Below are 25,053 nucleotides of genomic sequence, written 5' to 3'. Positions count from 1 at the left end.
CCTTGCTTACTTACAGAGTCAAACAAGAAAACATACTTATACTAGCTACACTGATGTGGTGACTATGTCAGCAGACGAGAAAAGGGCTACAGATATCATTTATCTGGACTTCTGTAAAGCCTTTGTCACAATTCCCCACAACAGCCTTCTCTCTAAACTGGGGAGAGGTGAATTTGATGGGTATACTGATGGAAAAGGAATTGGTTGTACAGTTGTGTCCAGAGAGTAGTGTCAATGGCTAAGAGTCCCAATGGACATCAATGACAAGTGGTGTCCCTCAGGGGCCTGTACTGGAACCAGTGTTACTCAATATCTCCAGAAATGACACAGACATCAGGATCAAGTGCACCCTCAACAGCTCTTCAGAAAACACAAGCTGAGTGATGCAGTTGACACACCTGAAGGATGGGATGCCATCCAGAGGGACGTGGAAAGCTTGACAAACAGGTCTATGGGAATCTCATGGGGTTTAATAAGACCAAGTTCAAGGTGCTGCACCTGGGTCAGAACAACCTCCAGTACCAACACAGGCTGGGGATGAACAGATGGAGAGCAGCCCTGGGGAGAAGGACTTGGGGGTGCTGGTGGGTGAGAGGCTGGACATGACCCAGCCATGGGCACTCACAGCCCAGAGAGCCAAACGTGTCCTGGGGTGCATCCAAAGCAGTGTGGGCAGCAGGGGAGGGAGGGGATTCTGCCCCTCTGCTCTGCTCTGGTGAGACCCCACCTGGAACACTGCATCCAGCTCTGGGGTCCCAGCACAGGAAGGACGGGGACCTGTAGGAGTGAGTCCAGAGGAGGGCAACCAAGTTGATTAGAGGGATGGAGCACCTCTCCTATGAGGAAAGTCTGAGACAATTGGGATTGGTCATCCTTTAAGAGAAGATTTTGGGGTGACCTAATTGTGGCCTTCCAGTACCTGAAGGGAGCCTACAAGAAAGATGCAGAGAAAGATGCAGGCTCACAAGAGCCTGTAGTGACAGGACAAGACGGAATGGATTCAAACAGAAAAATAATAGGTTTAGGTTAGAAATCAGAAAGCAATTCTTTACTGTGAGAGTGGCGAGGCAATGGAAGTGGTTGCCTGGAAAAGCTGTGGATGCCCTGTCCCTGGAAATGTTCCAGGTCAGGCTTGGGGGCACCTGCTCTAGTAAAAGATGTCTGTGTCCATGGCACTGAGATTGGAACTAGATGATCTTTAAAGTCCCTTGAAACCCAAACCATGCCATGATTCTATGATTCTCCCTATCCCAATCCCTGGGAAAAGTTCTCTTTGCCTAAAGACATAGTAAGCATTCCTGTCTTCTGAAAGGTCAGAATTCAACTTCTGACCACACAGAAACAAATGTGCAATCTTGGATTTTTGTTTTTGCAAATACACAGAAGTTTTTCTGAGTCATACAGTATTACATACTGAAGAATTTGCTTCTGAGTTTTGAAAACCTATACTTTGTCAACTTGTACAAAAGGTAATATAAGAAAAGGCACATAAATCAGCTCCTTTTCTTGTTGAAACTCCATTCTAAGAAATACAAAGTCTCTACATGTTTCAAAAAAAATGCTTAGATAGAGACTCTTGTGCCATCTCAACTTTTAGAGAAGCATATACCTACCGTGTTAGATCATGCTCAAGGAAAGAGGAAATTCTTGTTGTGCAAAACCAAGGCATATCTCTCATTTTAGACAGCAAAACTAACTGTTTGTCAGAGGGACTGACATTCAGATGTGATAAGTAGTTTTTGTACAGCATAGACATCCAGTGTCTACCAGCCACTGAGGAGACAAAATGTTATATGAGTATCATACAAACATCTACTGAATTTCAAAATCAGAGAGGATTAATTAAGAAAAACAACAAATAAACAAATAAAGAAACAAACAAATACCCCCCTCCAAAAAACCCCACATGCCTAACATTTTCAATGTGTTTGAAAAAATATTCGAAGACAGTCTTTTCTATAATGTTTCAACATCTCCCTTTTAATCAGAAAAAGTATCTTTACAAATCTTTTTTGAAATGGAAAGGAACTGAGCTACTAATTCTGGAGGCCCATAAATATTCTAATTGAATTTTAGAATTGCCCAACCCAAAACAAAGACCAGTATGATGGGGGTTTAGGAAAAAGGCAATTGTTTCTTTAAATATATTTTATCTTCCACACTGGTATATTAATTCTGTCCCTTGCTTAGTAACGACCCACAGATTTTTTTAATAATAAACTCATATGTGGACTATTCCAAACAATGGAGAAAAGAAGCACAAACATTTTTAAACATTCCGAAAACAAGCCCAAGACTTCTTGCTGTTCATTTTCTCTACTTCTGCTAATCCAGGTTTTGCAGAGAACTAAATATTACCTGTAGATTTACTTGACCTTTGGAACAATAGGTCTCTTAAGTTCTTCAGTTGTAGCAGGCATCTCAGTGTGAGGGAAAAAAGGTCATACTTGCAACATTACTGAGAACTAAATGGATATAATTATGTAATTTACAGACCTGGTATGCAGATTTTACTTCATGCCAGCCAAACCTAGATCCAGTTGAACTCCTAACAGTGTTCAGAAAACATGATTAAATATCTGATTTTCCTTTCTCAAGTACCTCAGAAATGTTGGTTTCTATGAAAACTATAAATTTCGTAAGACTGCATAAAACAGAACAACGCTGATTCTGTTGGCCACGACGAAAAAAAATAATTCTTTAATGTAGGCTCTTCCTTTAAGATACAGTTTATTATCCATGGGAAAAAGATGACAGGATAATAGTCCGCATAGTAGGAATGCCTATTTGCACTCCAAACATACACTAGAAGACCACTAGACAGCTTGTCTCCAATAATAACCAAGGCTTTTGTTAAGTATCTGCTATTCACTTCCAAAGTAGTTCTGATCCATGAATTAAGCCTATGGGTCTTAAAAAGACAAGTCATTATGTGACAAGTAGGAAAAACTTTAGAAGATAGTGTTGCTATTTCAGGGTGAAAGTACTCACTGTAATCAGTTCGTGACTCTTTCAGTTTGTCAGAATAAAAGGTTTTTCAGCTAGCACTTGGATTTATTCATACAACTGAAGAAAAAAAATTAATGTAAGCTTAGTCTCTTCTCTCTTATAGATTGTTTCAAGCACTTCCAGGAAAACTGAAGTAGTCCTAGCTTTCCCTCTCGCCTTTGCCATTCCATGTTTAGCTTCTCTTTGGGAAAAAAAATAAATAAGCCATTGGTTTAAGAATATTACTTCAAAATATGAAAAAAAAGCAGTAAATTTTTTGTCAGCAGAGATAGCAACTTTTGCGTGGATGCATTAACCCACTGAGTCTTAACAACTTGGGAACATCCTAACCTCCCCCTGTGGATGTTGGCAACTTACGTTCTGACTGACTTTGCACAGCTCTAGGATAGCAACAAAATTATGTTTCTATGTATCTATATATTTCAGAAATTGTTTTGCTCATATGGCAGTCCATACACTGTAATTAACAAATGAAACTGAAAAAGAGGAAACCCAGACTCCTTGATGGTATATGATTTTGTGGTTTCATGAATTAGTGTGTTTTATTTATTTGTCTTGATTAATTTTCATCAAAACATTGTTAACTCAGATAGTCTGAACAGGATGTGACTCAGTGTACCTGAGAAAAAATGTTAATTGTGTTTTGGTTTAATTACTTAGAACTTCTATATTTTTAGTGGTATTTTGAGATACCCTTGAGCTCCCTAAGACCTTGTTATAAACAAAACATTGCATTTTAAGTATATATTAAAAGCCAAAAAATTAAAGAAGGGAAATTTAAAATTTCCTTTTTTAGAAGAGAGTAACTGCTGTTGAAGTCAGCAACTTACTGATCTTTGAATGAAACAGAAGATTGCTGGAATATTACTAACTCTGCAGCTGTACTGCTTCAAAGGTCATTCCATTTGCTTTCAGCTGCACCTAGCGCTTAAGCAAAAGAGCATGAGAAAACAATAATGAAGGTCTAAATGACCCAAAAGCAAGTTAATTTTGAAGTTTGCTACAGCTGAGCCCATTGTCAGAGATCACAGAATCACAGAATGAGTTAAGCTGGAAAAGACCTCTGAGATCATAGGGTCTAACCTTTGACCAAACACCACCTTGTCAGCTAGACAATGGTACTAAGTGCCCCATCCAGTCTTTCCTTAAACACCTTCAGAGATTGTGATTCCACCACATCCCTGGGCAGCCTGTTCCAATGCCCACTCACCCTTTCTGAGAAAAAATATTCCCAAAGTCCAACCTGAACCTCCCCTGGTGCAGGTTTAGACTGTATCCTTTTGTCCTGTCATTGGTTGCCTGTGAGAAGAGACTGACCCTCACCTGGCTACACTGTTCTTTCAGGTGGTTATACAGTGATGAGGTCTCCCCTGAGCCTCCTTTTCTCTGGGCTAAACAACCCCAACTTCCTCAGCTGCTCCTCATAAGACTTACCCCCTAGACTCTTCCCCAGTTCTCTCTCCCTTCTCTGGACACGCTCCAGCACCTCAATGTCTTTCTTGTAGTGAGGGGCCTAGAACTGGATGCAGCACTCAAGGAGTGGCCTCACCACTGCTGAGTACAGAGAGACAATCACTGCCCTGGTCTTGCTGGCCACACTATTGATGATACAGGATGACATTGGCCTTCCAGACCACCTGGGCACACCTGGCTCTTGTTCAGCTGCTGTTGACCAGAATCGCCTGATCCTTTTCCACAAAAAAACTTTCCTGCCACTCTGCTCCCAGCCTGTAAAGCTGCTTGGGGTTGTTGCGACCCAGGAGCAGGACCTGGCACTTGGCTTTGTTGAACCTCATCTAATTGGTCTCAGCCCATCAATCCAGCCTGTCCAGATCCCTCTGCAGAGCCTTCCTACCCTCCAGAAGATCAACACTCCTGACCAACATGATGTCATCTGCAAACTGACTGAGGGGGCACTTCAACCTTTCTGAATAAAATTCAAACTGAACAAATAAAATACCCATCCAGTTTATACCACTGCTCAGGCTGGTTAGTGATACTTTATGTATAACAACATTCTTGTGATTCCAATTTTTATTATTGCATATAGTGCAAAAGGGATTAATATTATAAAGGATACCACACTAACTGATGCCACAATAAATGCAAATGTACTTGGGCAGCTGCCAGTACCAGCAAGCATCATTCAGGGCAAAAGACTATCAAATGAACACAAGGTGAAGGGTTTATGTTTTCAATATATTTCAAAATCAATTACAGGGAGCTAATTATTATATGGTGCTTTGAGGTTTGCTCTTGAAAAATGCAAATTCCTCTTAGGACCTAATAAGTAGCAAATAGTACAATACCTACTTTAGGTACACAGTGTAGGAGCATTAGCAAGGCAGACTGCAATAAAATCAGGATCTTGACTTTTATTAGCTATTTTAATGCAAGGAAAATATAGAGAGTATTTAAGGTTCTGCTAATGCAGTAACACTTTATTGTTTTTATTATTGATGATGACAGTGATGACATTAACATGATGACCTCTTTACCCAGTGAGGCTGTATTTTTGCTACTGTCACTACAATAAATAAATCATTGTTTAAAGCCAAAAATGGATCTTGAGCACAAATTTTTCTGCCAGTTCTAACCTCTTGATAAGTACATACACATGTGAAGTACAAGTTTTAAAAAATATATTTTAATCATAGATATATTTGTGTTCATGTTCTATGTTTTTTTGTTATTCATAATCTAGAGGATAATATCCATCAGGTAGCTGAGAACTTAAAAGAACAATTTTGGCAGCAATTAAGTATCTAGAAGCAAGATAATCCTCAAAGTTTTTTTCAGCTAAGTTGAACAGTCTCCTTCTTTTCAACATTGAAATCTCCGCAGCACATTTATCCAATCTGTAAGTCTGCATGTCTCACAGGTGAGGACAGTTCTGAATTTATTTCACACTCAAGAATCATCCTTATTCATAAATCTGCCTTTGCTGAACCCTTGACATGTCAGGGACAAACCCCTTACCAGCTATGTCTTCCTTTAGAAACAGATCAGTGAAAGGGTGGCAATGGAAAGTGTTGATGATGCTCAATTTCTAATAGTGAGGAGCACTGCATTTAAAGGTAATATAAAATGACTTGCAAAACAGTGTCAGCGTACAAACACATAATTTTCGTCTTTTGCTGAAAGCCAGGTCCCTCTTTCACAGAAAGTCCCCCTTTTGCACTTTGAGCACAGTTCCTTATCTTCAGCAAGTGATGCGGACAGCATCTGGGGCTATTGCACTCTCTCTCTAGAGAGGCTTTAAATCCCATATCTGGAAAATAACTAATTTCCTGAGCTCTGTAATGCAAGCCTATCATATAATAGAAAAGAACATATCCCCTCTTTTCAGACCATTGGGTTTTTGAATGCAAGTTTGAACATGAAAAGGATTTCAGGTTCTTGATGTGGAATAGATAAAGATCTATAACACTCCGTTGCTCCACACTTTTCCTGTTGGCTGTCTTCAGTCAGAAAAATGCCAACAGCTCTGAATTTGCTTAGCAGGTTATTTCAAAATCCATTGGAGTATGCCTAATACACTTGGCATTTTTCTACAGAGAGCTTTAGTGCTTCACTGCAGACCTTCATGATAGGAACTTCAAAGTTCACCTCTTCTACATCTGCTGTTTCTGCAACTTACTGTGCAAATTGCTTAAGATTACATGGGAAATATGAAGCTCAAGTGGATATTTAAACACTGATTCTCAAACCAGTCCTTTAACCATAAGCCAGTTCTACCCATGTAAAGATACAGATTGAAAAATACAAAGATGGAACTAGTCTACATCAGTCAGTTTTTGCTTTGAGCACAGGTAGAAAACAATTATATTTTCCATGTAGCTATCACTCACATACCTAGAAATAATAGCATACAAAACAAAAGTCTTAAAACACTGCAATGATTCTTTTTAATGATAAGTAAATAAAAATATCTCTAGTTTCATAAACTGATACTAGGGACCAGGATTTAGCATGTAGAGTCCCCACATGTCAGCTGGAGTTGAACAGGCACAAGAGAAAAAAGAGTAATTAAAGGCTACTGACTGATGAGATATAACAATGCTTCCTGCACTGTAGTCCAGGGAGCACAATCAGCAATCTGTGGAGCCAGTTCTGCCATACCAAGGAGGCATCTGTCAATCTCCAAACAGAGATGTTACGCAGCAATAGTCAGGTCACAGTTCTGTCCTACATCCCAGAGCATTTCTTCAATTAGCTAAACAACATAAGTCAGGCACAAGCACTGTACTAAAAGCTTCATGGTTGCATCCTTACTTGCTTCAGTTGAGCTTGCTTCAGTGCTTGTTCTGACAGATGCAGAGCTCAACAGTTAAAATGAGAATCAGACAGGAGGTTCAGGACGAAAAAGATATTTTCAGTTGCCCAGCGTTTACTATCAGACAAGCTGGAAGAACACACCTTGCACCTCTACTCCACAAAACATGCTAGTTGGAGCCCAAGTCACTGCTCCTTCCTCTTCATAGCCAAGTCTAAGAGCCAAATACGTGGTATCACCTCAGAAGGGTCCATCAGTTCTGTACAGGGAGTGGGCAAGGAAGCAGGCAGTACACAAAGAAACACCTCTTACAAGCCTGGAAGGCTACACGGAGGCCCCTTGCACTCCAGGACTGCACAGTTCATCAGTGAGTGAGAGGACTGCCATCAAGTTTCCAGGGAAGCAGGAATGGAAGTGAGTAAAAATTTACCTGCCCCAAGTCCTCCCACAAATTTTCTGACTCACAGGTCAGCCCAACACCCATACAGACACACCAGCGTGTTTTGCAGCTCCCTACCTCAACAATATCTCTTTATGGCAAGAAGAATGGAAAACACCTCTTCCTCTGACTATGGCAGCAAAATTTTAATTTCACCACTCACTTTTCTGATGCAAGATGTGATCAAGTGTTTGCAAAGCATTCTACTCGTATACTTCACCATTTAAATTGCACAGAAACTGAAAGCAAATTTGCCGAATGAGATGGCAACCTGAAAGCAGTTGGAGATTCACTGCTATTTTGAGGATACAAAACAAGATCCCATTTCTCAATACATCAGAAATTTTCCAATATTTGGACTTAGAGTTGTCAGCGATTGAGGCACGGACCCAGACCGGCAGGGAATCTGAATCATTTATTCAAAGGAGTGAGTTGGTTTTATACACTTTTCCAAGGCACAGTATTTCCTTATAGGGTGTTGCCACATCAGCAACACACTTTCTCAGTGTCCTCCTATGGATGATCACTCGCTGTTCACCCATCCATCAGCTCCCGGCAGGCTCCTCTCCGCAGGGCTCTGCCCTGTGACACCTCCTCCCCCAGGGTCCGGAGGAGACAAGCCTCTCTGTGCCACCATGTGCTCCTTTGTGCTGACATCTGCCTCTGCAGGCAGGTTTTACAGCTCACAACCCAATTCTACCTTGTAATTCCCCATAATTCCCCCTTTTCTCTTTTATACAAATAAGAATAAGACAGTGATTAAACAGATAGAACTTTGAGAAACAACTTAAAGTTGTCTTAAACTTTTACCATCACTCAGACTCTGCAGTGGCTGGGAGGTCCTGTTTCACAGTGAGGACTTAGAAAGTCTTTCTTAGGCAAGACTTTCAAGTTTATTTTGAAAGAGGGTCCAGCTTTTCTAAGATCAAATTAGCAAGTCCAAGTGACTTGATTACACTTTTAGAGCAGAAACACCTGAGTCTGATGGTATAATTCCCTAGTCAGCCAGGGTTAGGGCTTGGCCAGAGCCTTAAGCTTTGACTGGGAGGGTTTCTCTAAAATACTTACAAAATTGCCTAAAAATTCTATTAATATCTTGTGACCATTCTGAATGCAATTAAAACATTAAGAACATATAAACTTCTTTGCAGTCTTTCACAGGGGGCACAACCCACCCTGCACCCCCCATTTTCTGTTCTAACAATATGTAACATGAACATCTTTCAACTTAATAAATTCAGGAAAATGTGGAACATAACATGCAGTTTTCTTACTATACACAGTAAAATAATACATCTAATACAACAACAAGTGCACCCTGAGTAAAAATAAGCAAGGTAATATCATCAAATGCTTAAATACTTCACCGTTTTACAGAATATACATAAAACCAGGCCTTGGAAAATTACAATTATAATAACATTAACTCTCTAAGTGGTTTCAAAAGGTTTCAAAAAGTAACAAGCCTAATTCTTGCTTAAAAAAATAGCTTACAAATTATAATTATTATCCATCACAAAAAGAAAACAGAACAATGCAGGGGGGTCACAAGGTGGTGTGGTAAAAAAGCAATCTTTGAGATAGGGTCTAGAATTGTGGCAACATTTTGAATAATAAAAACAGAAGAGTTCTATGGACCAGCTGCAGGAACAACATACTTAGTCCGCAGCCACTTCTGCACAAGCTGGTGCAAATGCTGCAGCCCTCCCTCCCCCACGGAAGGGGCCATCGGTCCACTCAGTCCTTTTCTTCAGCACAGGATCAGCTTCCGAGGGTCCGCAGGGAACAGGAGCCTGGCTGTAGAGGGTCCAGGGGCCGGCAGAGGTCTGCCAGCCCGTCTCATTACTTCTCACATGCAGAGAGCCACTCACGGCCCCTGCCATGTGCTGAGCAGAGCCATGGCCCCGCCAGCTCCCAGCGCCGCTGATCTCGCCCGCCCATGGCATGGGGGCGGCCGCCAGGTGCGGCCACAGCTCTGCCATGTGCTCACCACCGCTTTCTGGCTCCACCATGGGCTCACCAGGGCGGTGCTCTCGCTAGCGCCACACCACCGTAGCCCCGCATGCTCGCCCACTGCTGCTGCACTCTCGCAGCGGGCAAACAGAGAGGAAACATGCTACCAGGACAGAACCGCCGGCTCCAGCCACTCGCCAAGACCTGGCTCCAGCTCATGCCGCATGGCGCAGGGCAGCGCGAGCTCTTCTACGATACCATCTGGTTCCCCTCCAGGGTCAAATGGGTCAAGGGACGAGGGGCCATTTTCTGGTTCTCTTCTTACAAACCCAACAGACTTACGGTCGCTCGCTGCCGGTGCAGAAGGGCTCGGCACAGCTGCTGCAGTGACACAAGCAGCTTTCTTTGTCTGGTCTCTGGGTGCCACATGTGCCATGAGCTCCTTACACACAGCCCTCCACGGACACAAAAGCTCTGTCAGCACTGTGTCACCACATGTAACTCGGTCCCACAATGCATCTAAAGCGTCCCATGTCTGAGGATCAAAAATACTGGTACTCTCTAAAGTTGAGTCACAGTTCTTTGTCCAGAACAAGAGTCTATTCAAATCTGTAGACTGAACTTTCCTGCTGTGTTTCTTTAAAATCCATTTTAACATCTCTGTGGTGTTCTGTTCTGGGGATACACCATCCCCCATCATTCCCTGTAGCTCACCTACAACTTGCAGGGATTAATCGCTGGCCAGCTTTCCTGCTACTTTCAGCATCACTTCAAATCCCATGGGCTCACTGATGGACGCACAGTTAGGTGTGTAATAAATTCCTCACACAGGGACACCGTTTGTCAGCGATTGAATCATGGACCCAGACCAGCAGGGAATCTGAATCGTTTATTCAAAGGAATTATCTGGTTTTATACACTTTTCTAAGGCACAGTATTTCCTTATAGGGTGTGACCTATCCCGTGTTACCGCATCAGCAACACACTTCTTTCTATGGGGTGGTCACTCACTGTCCACCCGTCCATCAGCTCCCGGCAGGCTCCTCTCCGTAGGGCTCTGCCCTGTGACACCTCCTCCCCCAGGATCTGGAGGAGACAAGTCTCTCTGTGCCACCATGTGCTCCTTTGTGCTGCTATCTGCCTCTGCAGGCAGGTTTTACAGCTCACAACCCAATTCTACCTTATTTCTCCCCATAACAGTTACTTAACAGCAAGAAGATGGTGTCTGTTTTTAATGGGAGTTCATCTTTGAAATATTACAAAAAAGGAAAGTGAATCTAATAGCCCAGTTGACCCTAACTTTAGGTCTGAACTTTGAAACCTACATTTAAAGATTTGCTTTTAGGCCCATTTACCTGAGTGTTGTTTTTCCCTTAAAACAAGTGATAAACACGTGTACATGTATGTCTTGGTCCAGAATGTATATATCTCTATAAATACCTACCTAGAGTGAGAGTCACTGAATGTTTTAGGGCACGGAGGGTTGCACATGGGTGTTTGTGCCTGCATGAAAGGCCCATGTTTGAGGCCCAGTGTTGGGAACAAGTGATGGGCTGCAAAAGAATCCATGTCTGACTATTCCTCCAGAGAACATCAGAGATCTGATTTGTGTTGATTATTTCTTCCATTTTTCTCCTTGCCATACAGTAAAACTTTCACCTGTTCTCACCACTATCTCTGATCTTTGGATTTCACCGGTTATCTTGTTGGTTGATAGAAAGATGTGACAGCCCAACCTTCACAGGTTTCTTGGTCACTCTTGAAGTTCCATCCTGCAGATAGGATCTCTGGAAGAGTGTTCTTTGAAAAGATATCCAAAGAAGGTCAGCCTACTAGAGAACATTATTTAAGATTAAAATAGTTGTGAATACATTTCTCTGTGCTGCAGTACTCTTCACTAGATAAGTGGCCAAAGCAAAGAACCATCTTTTCTTTGCTGATGTTTGAAATTCACAGAGGAAGCAAGTAGATAGATAAAGGTAATCTTCACCTTTCAGGGAAAAGAAAAAGTACTTTAAGAAGCATTTTTTTGAGAAAAAGAGTTTAAAAGTTTTTCATTATTCTATGTGCACAGGTGTTCTTTGGTTAAATCTGTTTTTAAATTCATAGTTTATGTTGGTTCCACCTGGATCAAAGGTTAATAACTATCAGGATCTTGCTCTTACATCACTTAGGACTCCGCATACATATACAAAGATAGAAAGGTCACTTCTTAAGTTGATGCTTTCTTCTTAGCATTAGGATATCAGAGTCTCTCATCTGTATGGGCACAGCATTCGCCCTATTAATTAACACGGTTAAGGATGACTTGTCAAGGTGGTTACAAGCTCCCTATCTCATTACTTAGCAGCCCCATTCTCTAAAGAATAATAATTATCTCCTATTTACTATACGTTTTACAACTATTGAACATGGCTTTCAAAAAGACATTTAAAAAGAGCATTATTTTCAGCTTATATCTTGTAAACAAGTGATGAAAAAAAATTCTGAAACTGCTTACCATGTTGAAGTCCAAAAAACCAATTATTGTCAGATCTGATCTGACATGTAGTAACTTACCATGTCAGCAGCAAATCATGTGGAATTGGTTTATATCCATGTATAATTACGTACCTGCCAAGTTCAGGATAAATTTCATATATTCATTTTCTACAAGGCAACCACCCTTCTTATTAGCTCCTGATAGTTTATTCCCTGCAGTCTGCCCTTAAGGGTACTATGTAAACAGTCCTTTTTTTGTTGTTGTTAGGTTTTGGGGTTTTTTGTTCCCACTAATTCAAATCCAAACACACTGTCTTTTGTGGACATACAGTAGGAAAATATGGAAATGGTATAAATGATATCCAACATTTGATTTATACATCTAGCCCCACAGACTTTCTTATGGGTGCAAATGGCAGTGAAGCAAAAAGGAGAGTAGTGGTTAATGGCTGAAAGCCCAGATGGAGTTTCTTAGGGGTTCATATGGGGACCCATAGTGTTTAATACCTTGATTGATGAGCTAGAGAGACAGCAGGATTTAGTGCACACTCAGGAAGTTTGCAGAAGATACCAAGCTGAGTGGTGTGATTGACATGTCTCAGGGGTGGAATGCCATCCAGAGGGACATGGAAAAGCTTGAGACTTAGGTCTATGGGAACCTCATGAGGTTTTGCAAGATCAAGTGCAAGGTGCTGCACCTGGCCTATGGCAACCGTTGGTACCAGCACAGGCTGGGGGATAAACAGATGGAGAGCAGCCCTGGGGAGAAGGCCTTGGGGGTGCTGGTGGGTGAGAGGCTGGATGTGACCCAGCCATGGGCACTCACAGCCCAGAACCCTGGGCTGCATCCAAAGGAGTGTCACGGGGGAGATGATTCTCCTCCTCTGCTCCACTCTGGTGAGATCTCTACAGGAGTGTTGCATCCAGCCCTGGTGCCCTCAACATAAGGAAGGACATGAACTTCTTGGAGTGAGTCCAGAGGAGGCCATGAAGAGAATTCAAGGGGGAGCTTGGAGAAGAGAATTCTCTGGGGAGATCTTACAGGAGCCTTCCAGTACCTAAAGGAGGCCTGTAAGAAAAATGGGGACAGACATTTCAGTAGTGTCTGTAGCAATGCAACAAAGGGTATTGAGTGGATTGAGCCTAGATATAATGAAGAAATGTTTTATTTTGTGTATGGTAAAACAGTGGAACAGCCTACCCAGAGAGGTGGTAGATTTCTGTCCTTGGAAACATTCAAGGTCATATTGGACAGGGCTCTGAGCAACTTGGTCTGGTTGAACACTTCCCTGCTCATTGTAGGGGAGCTTGGACTACATGACCCTTAAAGGTCCCTTCCAACCCAAGCTATTCTATGATTCTAGCATTCTATCATTCTGTGACAGTGCCTGAAAAATTAATTTTCTGATATTAACTGTATTCTCCTGTACTTTCTTTACACCCAGACATGACCACCATGTTCTATTCAAAAAATATTTAAGCATTCACCTTGGGCAGAACTCATACAAGTGTTCCTCACATCACACCATCTCTCTGAAACTGGCTAATTTCTACACATAAAGGTATGGTACACAGTACTCTGGCTGACATGACACGATAATTTCTTCTGTGACAAGACCAAGGAAGTTCTTGGCAAAGATTCCAATTACAAATGTCACCTTTACCCTATTTTATTCTCCAAATAAGAATTGAAGCAAAAAGCATTTCCCTTAATCTTTCTGGAAACATTTTGCTTCTAAAAATGAAAATTTAACAGGGTCCTTGTTGTCTGAAAAAAAACACAACATTGGAATAAAAGCAATTATGTAATTCTATATCTATCTAATTATGAGCTCCATTTTGCTCAAAAACTGCACATCTGTATAACATTAGTCAAAGAAAGCAGAAGAAATTAACTTATGAAAAATTATTTTTACATGTTTTGACCAGAAAAAGGTATCAGGTAAAATTGACAAGGTCTCATTTCAATTATTTTCTACTCTCACCCCTGATTAGGACTCTGGAATGAACTTTCTAACTCTAAAATAACTCTTGGCACTGTAACTAGGAGGTTCTTCCCATGCCCTTCTTTGCAGCAGTCTGCTTGCATTATCCACTTCTTCTCACAAACTGAATGTCAAGCCTCCAAAAGACCTTCATCCATCAATGTCCTTGCTTTCTAGGTTTCACAAGCTCCTGAAGTTAAGGAAAATATTCTCTGCAGGTACTGGGAGTAGTTCACCAGCACTGCAACAACAAGAATGTAAGCAGCAATGAGTTTCTCTGCTGGGAAGAAGTCTGCAAGAGTGATGTTTTATTCCTTTAAACAGGAAAATACACTTTCCTCATGTATTATATGTGTAGATTTCTACACTTTTTTTTCAGTAAAATCTTTCCGAGAGGTCACTTCACACACAAAGATGCAAGAGTAGAAAAAACCTGAATGCAGAATAGGTTCTGAGTTGTAGCATAGTAATTTGAAGTTAGTGATCCTTTGCCTGTAACAACTTTGAATTGGAAATCTCTGGCTACAGACATCTCTTTAACATCATAGAGGCTGTTTTCAGAGCCAATATGCAGGTCTGCAGAAGTCATTGAGTCGTTCAGCACTGTTCATATCATTGCTGAGTATGTTTCAGGTCTTCCACAAAATATTGGTTACTCATTTGGCCATAAATATGTATACACACACACGCGCACGCACACACACACACATTTTAATACATGTCCAACTTAAATTGCCAGATCTTTGAGATATATTTTCATTGTTGACAGTGATTTCCTTAGTAATGCTTCATCACTGAATGATACAAAGGGAGATTTATAACATCTTTGGGTGTTTTTTATTTTATTGTTTTATTGTAATAAGATGAATTGAACAAAATCTTCCCAAGTGTCCTGAAACAGCTTCTCTGTGGGTCCTAGTTTTTCTGGGGAAATTTTTACAACCCTGGACCTGGATTCATAAACATGACATGAGTACTGACAGAAGCCTTGGCTGCATTGACCAAGAGGTATAAAGAGGACATGCAGAAAAATTGTGACATTGGATTTATGGAGAGCAACTTGTTCAGGTTAGATGAGATGCTGGCAGTGCCTGCCCTACAGTTAATTTGTGAAGGGAGTGATGACAGATGGTTTATTTTAAAGACCAGCTCTTCAAAACAAAAGAAGCACAGTAGCGTTCCTTTTTGATGACCTGTATTTCTTACATTTCTTACAGTTCACCTTTATTTTAAGGAAGTAGTGGTTTCATGTCTCTAACCTCAAATGAAAGTTTTATTACATGAGCTACACATTATCACTCTCTAACAGTTTTAAAGTACTATTTAGTATGATTACATTGTCAGAATTAAAAGGTAATGCTAGTACAGATTTTGTTGTTGCATAAAGATTCTGTTATTCTTTATTGGAACTCAAACTTACTTTTATCTTTTTCCAAGTTTGATATGTGTCAGTTCCAGAAATTGAAGAGTTGGGATTCTTGCCAAATTCAAAACAGCCCAAACATGCACCACAGACTGTTTATGTAGTCCGCCTCGGTTCTGAGGAGTCAATAGGCACCCCCCATTTATCTCTGCAAAAATATTAATTGTCTAAGAATCAGCTAAACTGAAATGGAGAATTTTCTTATTTTGAGAGACACCAACACCAATTATAAACAAACACTTCAACCTGTGAAAAACTGTATCGGAGACATAATGCTAGACAAGGACCAAAGAGAGCAACTCAAATGAACTTATATCTGCAGAATATTGAAAAGGAGACAAAAATTCTTTATGGCGTAAGAAATATTCACCCTACAATTTCCTTAGTCTGTATACTAAAGATACTTAATTGGATTTATAATCCCACTTTTGTGCAAAATGGTGGGCATAAAGCCTAGGAATAGGGGCCTGTTTATTTTAAAAAAACCCAAACCAAACCAAAAGAATAACACCAAAACCCAAAAAAACCCAGAAACATTTCCTCAAATAATTACTTTTAGAAAAATCTGGCCATAACAGTTCTACTTTCAATGTTTGTGCCATCTATCTGCCTCTTGTTTTCCCTTTCAGAGACTTGCTATTATTGATGATTTGGTGTATTACTCTTTATTGCCTAAAACCCAAAATAGTTCAAGAACTGAAATCTAAAGCTGCATGAAATATGACTGCTTCAAACCCCTAAGGTTATAATATCATGAGAGATTCATCTGAAAACAAAGACTAGCAAATACTAGAACTTGCCCCAGGATAAAGTAACATTTGCTACCAATTAGTAGACTTTGTTTGAAACATTTGCATAATTTTGCTTACAAGCCAAACTGTGGGTTCCTATAAGATGATGCAAGAGGACTCTTTTTCCCTCTAGGGCAATTCAGTATCCTGTATAAAGGCTTAGAGCTATCTTCAGCAAAACAGCTAAGTCTCCAGTTGCCTCCCAAAAATATGTGGAAGGACAGCAACTCCACTGGTTTGTCTTCTGTTTGGGTGCTTCCCCATGCCTACATAGAGAGACTGTGCCATTTCCAGTGCTGTACAGTCTTACTTTCTGTTGCCATGTGGCCACTTAAGAGTTCTGTGATTTTATTAAGTCAGATAGATGCAAAAGTGCAGAAAAAAAAAAAAAAAGAGTAAGTTAGAATCCTCCTGACATAGTAAATACAATCCCTACAAAGAATGAAAGGGCAAAAGCACTAGGTCATATTTCCAGACCCAGAAGTCCATCATGTTGGCATAGATCTACCAACAGGATCTTAGGTGATGTTTTGACTGAGTCAAAGAAGAAAAATCTTTATACAGAATCAAGTCTCTGCCAAAAAAAGTAACACAGACTTCAGACAATAAGGAGCTGGAAGAATCAGGATCAGAATCACAGATTTGTTTAGGTTGGAAAAGACCTTTAAGCTCATTAAGTCCAACCATTAACCCAGCACTACCAAGTGCCCCACTAAACTATGTCCCTAGATGCTGCATCTACACATCTTTTAAATTCCTCTTGGGGTGGTGACAGAAGCACTTCCCTGGGCAGCCTGTTCCAGTGCTTAGATACATTCAGATGTTTTACATAAAAATTGTAACCTTATCCATCCCTTTTTTGCCTTGTTTATGGCACAACGTAACAAATGCAAATGAGAGAAAATATGTGGAAACTGCATATAAAGATAGAAAAAGTATTGTAAGCATTATATCACATAGATTTTTTTTTAAAGCAAACCCTTTAGCATCTCATGCAAAACAATTTGTATAGATTCTCAGTTCCTAAGTGCTGTAGAACCAATAACAACTACTCTTTCCTAATTAGCTCTGCTCTTCCCACCATTGGAGCTATTTTTTAATTCTTATTAAGTATTAAATATAGAAAAAAAAAGGCACACTGCTTGTTAAACTCTGGCAACCACTAGGCATCTTCTTCATATTTCCTGCCATAATACTCTGAATTTTGTCAGGCTGAGCCAGGATTGGCTGCTCACAGATACACTTCAAGCGATTTTTTTATATGAGACATTACAGCAATTTCTTCAAACTGTTAAAATGGATTTTGCTAGCCCTTTGTATTATGCCATTGCATTTAGCCATGTCATTATTCTATTCATAATATTATGATAAGTTACCACAAATGGAATTCCAAACAAAAATATAGTGGGATTGTTTTTTCCCTTAGCTTTCTGTCCATCCCATACATTTATACACCAAAATAGCAGCTTTACAGAAGACAGCAGGTTTGACTTTATCCAGACCCCATTTCACCTGAAATGCTGCTATGACTAATGCAGTTTTTATTCTCATCCTACCCTGCCGAAATGCCAGTGACAAGATTTGCTGCTGCCTGAGGTCTGTGCCTGAACTAAAGCTCTTGATCCGTGGAAATTAAACTTGCAGTAAGGAGAACATATTCAAACCAATCTGGTAAACACAGAGGTTAGCAGGAGTTGTGATGAATTCCCAGACAGTGGCCTGAAGAGGGGGGTTGAAGGAGTCAAGGTATTCCTAACACAAGTGTTCTAGAAGGCTGCACCCTGCCCAGCTGTACAGTCAAGCCAGGACCGCTGGGTGGGAGGTGGCACTTGACCATAATCATAGGTCAGGTTTTAAGAAAACAGTGATTCAGATCATGGTACACTGTGACTCCCCCTAAAGTTGTCTACAGTCTTGCAGGCACAACTAATTCTACCACAGCTGGGTGGTGAAAGAGATTACCAAGAGAGAGGTCAGAGGAGAGAGAGATAGTTGTTTTCAGCACTACCATACTTCTTCAAGTGCTAGTCATATTTACCACTTCCAAGCTACTGAAATCCACATTTAAAAGAATGTATAGCCTAAATGTTATTGTGTTGGCAAACAGCAAATAAATACAGTATTTAAATCTTTTTTCAAGCAGCCTACAATGCATGTCGCCTCAAGAAAAAAAGGGATTAACCTCAGCATTTAAATATAGTGACTAGCAGTTGCCACAACCAGATATGTATCTAATTTTGTCACTGCAGGCTGTACACACACTGGTATTTTTGCATCCTAACAATCTAATTTTATACAATGGCAGCTGAGAATAGATTTTCAGAATGGTAAATATTCCTGCATGTCTAATTCGCATGCAAAATTTTCACGGAACCATGTACAAGTATAGTAAATAGGCATACAAATTTGAGTATAACTATACATTTATGTAATTCCGGCAAGCAGAGTGTCGTAATTATATAAACCTTTTTGTAACAATCACTATTGTTGCAAGAAGCACAACATGAAATATATAAAAAACTGTCTTCTTTTTTTTTTCTCCATGATCAAATTGCTTTTTTTGTACTCCCATCTAGCAGGATGAAAACATGCTCTTTGTTCAAAACAGGTTGCTTTTTCAATGTATCCTGTTTTCTACCTATGTTGTATGCCTATGCAATTCAGAAGTTTCTTTGTCTAAAAAGAGGATTATACATTCTAAACTTATTAGGACCAGTCAGGAAATAATTTGCACGACCCATGATGATTCTTACAGGTTTCAAAACCCAGAGAAGTGGTTAAGGACAGCACTGTTTTATTTGAATCAAAATATTTTGCCAATAGTGAAGTTCATATACATGTTAGTATAGACTGTCGAATTTAGAAGCTGATTTTCTCTGGTGTTTTTCTTTTCAGAACTTTGTTGTCTTATTAATGAATTCAAAAGTTTCTATGATTTTAATTTCTATTTTTATAAAATAAACTCAACTGAACCAATAAAAATGCTTACATCTAGTTTCCGCTCTCCATCTTTTACATTTTAATGCAATTTAATGTGTTTTAATGACTAGGTTAGGATAGATACAGATGCTAAAAATAGGAGACAACCAAATATAAAGAGCTTTCAGTCCCACTTTTATGCAGCATTATGTGAATAATGTTCCCTTAGCTTCTAATCTTTAGACATTATTTCAAATCAGTCCATTCTCATCATTCTTTTTTCAAATCTGAATGAAGCAGTCAATTTGGCTTAAAAAATAACCAAAACACCTGAATAGAAAGCGCTTGAAAAATGGTACTTTTAAATCTTTAATCTTACAAAAGAAATGGGGGCCTGTTATTTTTTCGGTTGGTTTTTTTCACTTGCGGATGATGGAAAGAATGAAAATGCAAATTTTACCAAATATCTTTCAAAAAAATCCCCCGTTCTCCTTTCATCTGAAGCCCAACAAAATATACTTTGTAAAATTAAAGAGCCAAAAACTAAAATGAAGAGTATAGCTTCCACATATTATGTATTTCTATGCACCATTTTAGGGCTTTTTTCCTGGTTAAAAATTAATGTCCTGGAATTTGTTTTTTACCCTCCATTGTCAATTCAGTGCATATTTCATATGCAAGCAAGGATAGTATCTTCCAGTATACACACAAAGCAGGAGACACAGATTCAATTCCTTTCTCTGCTGCTTAATAAAGGTCATATATCCTCATAAAAGTGTCAGGCTGTAGGGTATTGTGCACAGGACAGAGAAAGATCTTGGCTGTCTAAACAATTGGACCAAAGCAGAGAGCATCTTTAAGGAATTGCCCTACACCATTCCAATTGCACTGGGTAATTAGAGCATGAATTTGAAGATGCCCTATTTTATTTCATGCTTTTAAAACATTAGATTCTTCCTCATGACTAAGCCTGATGTGTTAAATGCTGCACCTCATCACCGTTATTAGCCATGCCTAAAACATTGTAAGATGAAGCAGAACTTTGTCTGTGGACTGAGTTACTGTGGGTTGTGGTTTCAAACCTCTGTACTGGGTCTGGCTGGAATAAAGTAATGACATTAATTTTATTCAGAGCAGTCCATATAATGCTGTGTTTTGTATTTGTGGCTTAAACAATGCTGGTAACAGAGCAGTGTTTTCCTGTCCCTGTAAAGAGCTCTCAAATTGCCAGATCTATCTCTCCTCGCTTGCCCACTGAACTCAAGAAGCTGGGGGTGGGCAAGAGTCTGCGAGGGAACACAGCCAACCCCAAGTGACTAAGAATATATTCCACACCATTTGACATTGTGCTCACCAGTAAAATCTGAGGAAAAGGAGGAGAAAGGCACAACATTCAGAAGTACAGCATCTATCTCCCAAGTAATAGTTGCATATGTTGAGGCCCTTCTTTCCAAGGAATGTCTGGACATCTGGCCAATGATGGGAAGTGGTGGATGAATTTCTCTTTTTGCTTTGGTTGCACTTGCAGCATTTACTTTTCCTATTTATCTGTCATTCTCTTGGTCCATGAGATTTTTTCACCTTTGTTGTATTTTTCCCTCCATCTTCTAGGAAAAGGGAGTGAGGAAGAGGCTAAGTGGGTGTCTGGACACTGTCTGGAGCCAATCCACCAGAGTACCAGGACCAAGCTGGGCTCATGTGTAGCTATTCCAGACATGTTAAGATGCAGAAATGTACTCCAGTTAACTTTAAGCATGGATTTAATGACCTTAGAATTCAGCAGCTGGACAAAGACTTTGACATTCTTTGTTTTGGATTTAAGATACAATTTAAACACCACATTGCAACTCTCAGAACTCACATTTCTTTTTGGAGCTAGTTTTAGCAGTGTGATTCTTCCATATTTGTCCTACAATGTACAGACCTCAGGACATTTAACAGTGAAAGAGAGGACAGCACCACAGTGAGGGTGGTGAAACACCAGAACACGTGGCCTAGAGAGGTGGTAGATGCTCCATCGCTGTAAACATTCGAGCTTAGGTTGGACCAGGCTCTGAGCAGCCAGATCTAGTTGAAGTTGTCCCTAATCATTGCGGGGGTGTTGACCTTTAAAGGTTTCTTCTAACCCAAACCACTCTGATTCTGCAAGGTCAGCCTTATGTTTTGAATGACTAAGCAGGGCCTGTGAAGAAGCATGAAATATTCGAGCTTTGTGCTTCGCTCAGCTTTCCTTCATCAGAGGTGGAAGGATTCTGTCCTGATTAATATTTGAACAAAATATAATAGCTACTGATTTGAAACATTGATGGACAGGTGGAAACTTGATAGAGTCAGTTATTCAAGCTGATAAAAAAGAAAAAACATTATGATAAAAAGAAAGAAGTTAAAGGTGACATAGAAAGAGAAGCCTTGTAAAAAGAAAAGTACCTATTTTATACTGTTTTTTCTCCCATTTGCCTCTTTTCTCCTGTAAGTTCTCTGTTTTCATTCTTAGCTTTGAGCTAATTTTCCCAAAAACTCATATATGTTTAGTTTTTTGTCTTCCTTTTTTTTTTTTAAACTGGGAGATTCCACTTGCTTGGCACTGGTTTTTGGTTGTACCCCATCATCAGAATCTGTACAAGTTACCTCTCTGTGTGCTTTCTTATGGTCTTCATTTTTTGACTTTCAAAGATCTATTCCTTTTCTTTTATATGATGCTGTTATGTCTTGCAAAGCATTTCATAGCCCCTGGGTGGTCAAGATTAACTACAGTAAAAGGGCTCTGTGTCTCTTTCATGTATGATTTTTATTTGTTTTTTTTCTTGGTGAGGAAATCTACCACCATTCCATGCTGAGAACTGCAAGAACATAATCTGTGTTCCTGGAGCCCAACAAATTTTTTAACAATTATTGGTATAAAGGGGCTGTATCATATTACCATTTATAGATATGCAACTTACAGCTCTCAGAAGTAATTAAGTAATGACAAATCATACATATCTACCCTAGTACTTGCCCAAAGGTTAAGTAGCTTTCATGATGCCATTGTGCCATCATTTTCCTTTATTTCGATTGTCAGTTCTGAACATCTTGGTAACATACAACCTTGCATGCAGGAGAACTTTACTGATCATTACAAGTATGTGTGTAAGGACCAGAATTTCTTTAATTATTTAATTAAAAATTAAAAGCTTCTTTTTAATAATCTCTGTCTATTACAAAAAATTAGTCTTGTTCATGCCTCTCTACGAGTAACTAATTTAGTATCATAATAGATTTTAATCTGCTGCTTTTTCAGTTTTCAATCAAGGGCGATAGAAAAGCAAATCTTGAGATATATATTTGAATAAGCTCTCTTTATGTTAACATACATATATGTTTAAGTTTTTCTTTCATGTTTGCTATATCATGTCCTATAATGAAGGAATGCAGACCCTGGAAAGATCCAAGTGCAGTATTGTATAAGTCATTGAAAGGTCAAGTGGAACTATTTCCTCCTCTTCAGAAAACAGCAGTCTGGGAAGTTTATATCAGAAAGCTTCTAAGATTTTCCATTTTACATGGTTATTATCACGGGTCATTATGCTGTGAAAGTGGGGCCTGTGTACCATGTGAAGTGACAGCTGCTGTGTAAACTGTAACCATTGTTTTTCAGTAACTAGGGGGGTTTTTTAACTCCAGCACTCCTTAAAACTCTCACATATCAAACCAAATTTAATTTCAAATACTTAGGAAATGTAAATCTTGGAAGCTTTTTGAAACAATAAATAGTGATTTCCTCTCCCCACCCCCCCCCCCACCACTCCATATGTAGAAAACTAAAATTTTTAACTACCAGAAAGGAAAATAGTGATTTTTTTTGTTCTTCATGGTAAATTTTCCCTCTAAATACTCTGCATGAATTTTTTCCTCACAAAATATACTTCTACAAAATTTATGGAGAAAGATAAAGTTTCACATAATCTTAGTTCAAATCCATTTTGACTTTATCTGTATTTTTCCAAGTTTCATTCCTTTTATTGCTTTGTGTATGGCAACATTTTTTCCTATTTGTAGGTGGGAAGTTATATGCTTTAATTTTTTTTACTTTACTTTTTCAGAGATTTATAACTATTATTTGAAATAAGTACCTCCTTTTGTGCCTAATGTCTACTTGCTGTCAGAAAAAGAACAGAGGACGTGCATCTTATCCCAATTCTGATCTGGGAATTGACTCCAAATGGAAGGTGGCTGTGAAGAGTTGTCTAATGGCAGGGAAAACTTCTCAGCTGTATCTAAAAACTGGTGTGTTGTTTTTTTCTGTTGGAAAATTATTCCTAGATAAGGGTTAACTAGCTTTACAGACATGTCTTGGTCATCTAAGTGGAAAAATGAACTCGTATAGATCCTTTGGATCCTCCTGTTAATACCCAAATTCTTATTGGTCTACTGCTCACCCAGTGCTTATTCTTATATCTCAGTAACAAAATGGTCTGCCTACATGTTAATAAATGGATTCATGTCTGTACTCTACTCAGTAACATTCAGTGAAAACTAAATAAATCAAATCAGAATATTAAATTAAATTAAAAATAGGTTTTATAAATACCAAGCACGACGATACGGTTTACATTAAAAATATTGTGTAATATATTTATATACTTTTGTAATATATGCATACAAATCTAAGGCAAAACTCTGGCTTGTTCTGCATGTCATACTTTCCTATCACAGTATTACCCGTCAACATCCATATGTTGAAGCAGAATACATCTATGATCATATAATGTTGTATCAGCACATCTCAGCTTTAGACAAGCTCTAAGAATATACCACAATCATGCTGGAGTTAGGAAAATGCCCTTTTATTTGATTCCTTAGCTAGTTGTCAAGACACCACAGTATTGAGATCCTAAGTGTAGTGGTTTGGTTCAAAATATTCATTACTATTTACCTTTTGTGAGATAAGAATTAGGTGAAATGCAAAGCAGGCACCAAACTTGAAAGAATATAAAGGAGTTTATTAACAGACCTAAAAGAAGAAGAAAAATCATACCACACCATCAGAACACTTCTCCCCCTCCCCCCCACCCCTTTTCCCTTCTCCCACTGACAGTGTAAAAAGACAACCCTTGAGATGTTCAGTCTGTTTATCACTTCCATAATAACCTTGTTCAGTCCATTTAGGAAGAGGAGTCTCTCTTGCCCATGCTATGAAAACATTATCACAATGAGACAGCCGCCCGGGTTGGTTCTCTGCTCGCATGTGAGTCCCTTCCCCAACTTGCAGCTTTTCCCACAACTGCTTTCGAGGGTCCACTCTTGAATTACTGGGGTATAATTTTAAGGTTGAGCCGTTCAGAAACAAAAGTTGTCTTCACCTATCTCTGGGAGCATTTCATCTCTAAGAACAGAGGTCCTTCTCCTTCCCTGGGAGCAAAGGGTCTTCCTCATCTTCATCTTTAGGACTATCTCTGGGAGCATTTCTAGGAACTGAGGTTTTCTCAGTTTGGAGAAAAAGTTTGGTTTTCCATTTGGAGCAAGACTCCTCATCGCTTCCGTCTCTCCCTGTTCAAACTTCTCATTAAATTACAGCTGCTTCAGCATCTGCTTATCTCAGTGCAGGTGCTTTTGCTCACAAGTACAAGTTGAATGCTCCACCCCTCATTCCTTCATGAAATTACAACGGGATACTCTGATATATCATAGCTTTACAACAGAATTTCAGCTTTAAGCATCTCCTCTTTCTCTTCCCTCAGGTTTTCAGCTCTTCACAGCACTAAAAGGGTTAATCTCACCCGGGCCTTGCAGCTGGA

At 39.5% G+C, this 25,053-nt stretch overlaps 1 long non-coding RNA gene across 1 annotated transcript in view; it reads left to right on the top strand.

The window, feature by feature from the left end:
- Positions 1 to 25,053, top strand: part of LOC109144640 — a 53,242-nt gene that overhangs the window by 17,501 nt on the left and 10,688 nt on the right. The window lies entirely within an intron of this gene.

The sequence above is a fragment of the Corvus cornix genome, chromosome Z (genome assembly GCF_000738735.6).
Source record: "Corvus cornix cornix isolate S_Up_H32 chromosome Z, ASM73873v5, whole genome shotgun sequence".
NCBI classification, from domain to species: Eukaryota; Metazoa; Chordata; class Aves; order Passeriformes; family Corvidae; genus Corvus; species Corvus cornix.
Note: the sequence above shows the minus strand (reverse complement) of the source record. Positions and strands in the feature narration are given on the sequence as shown.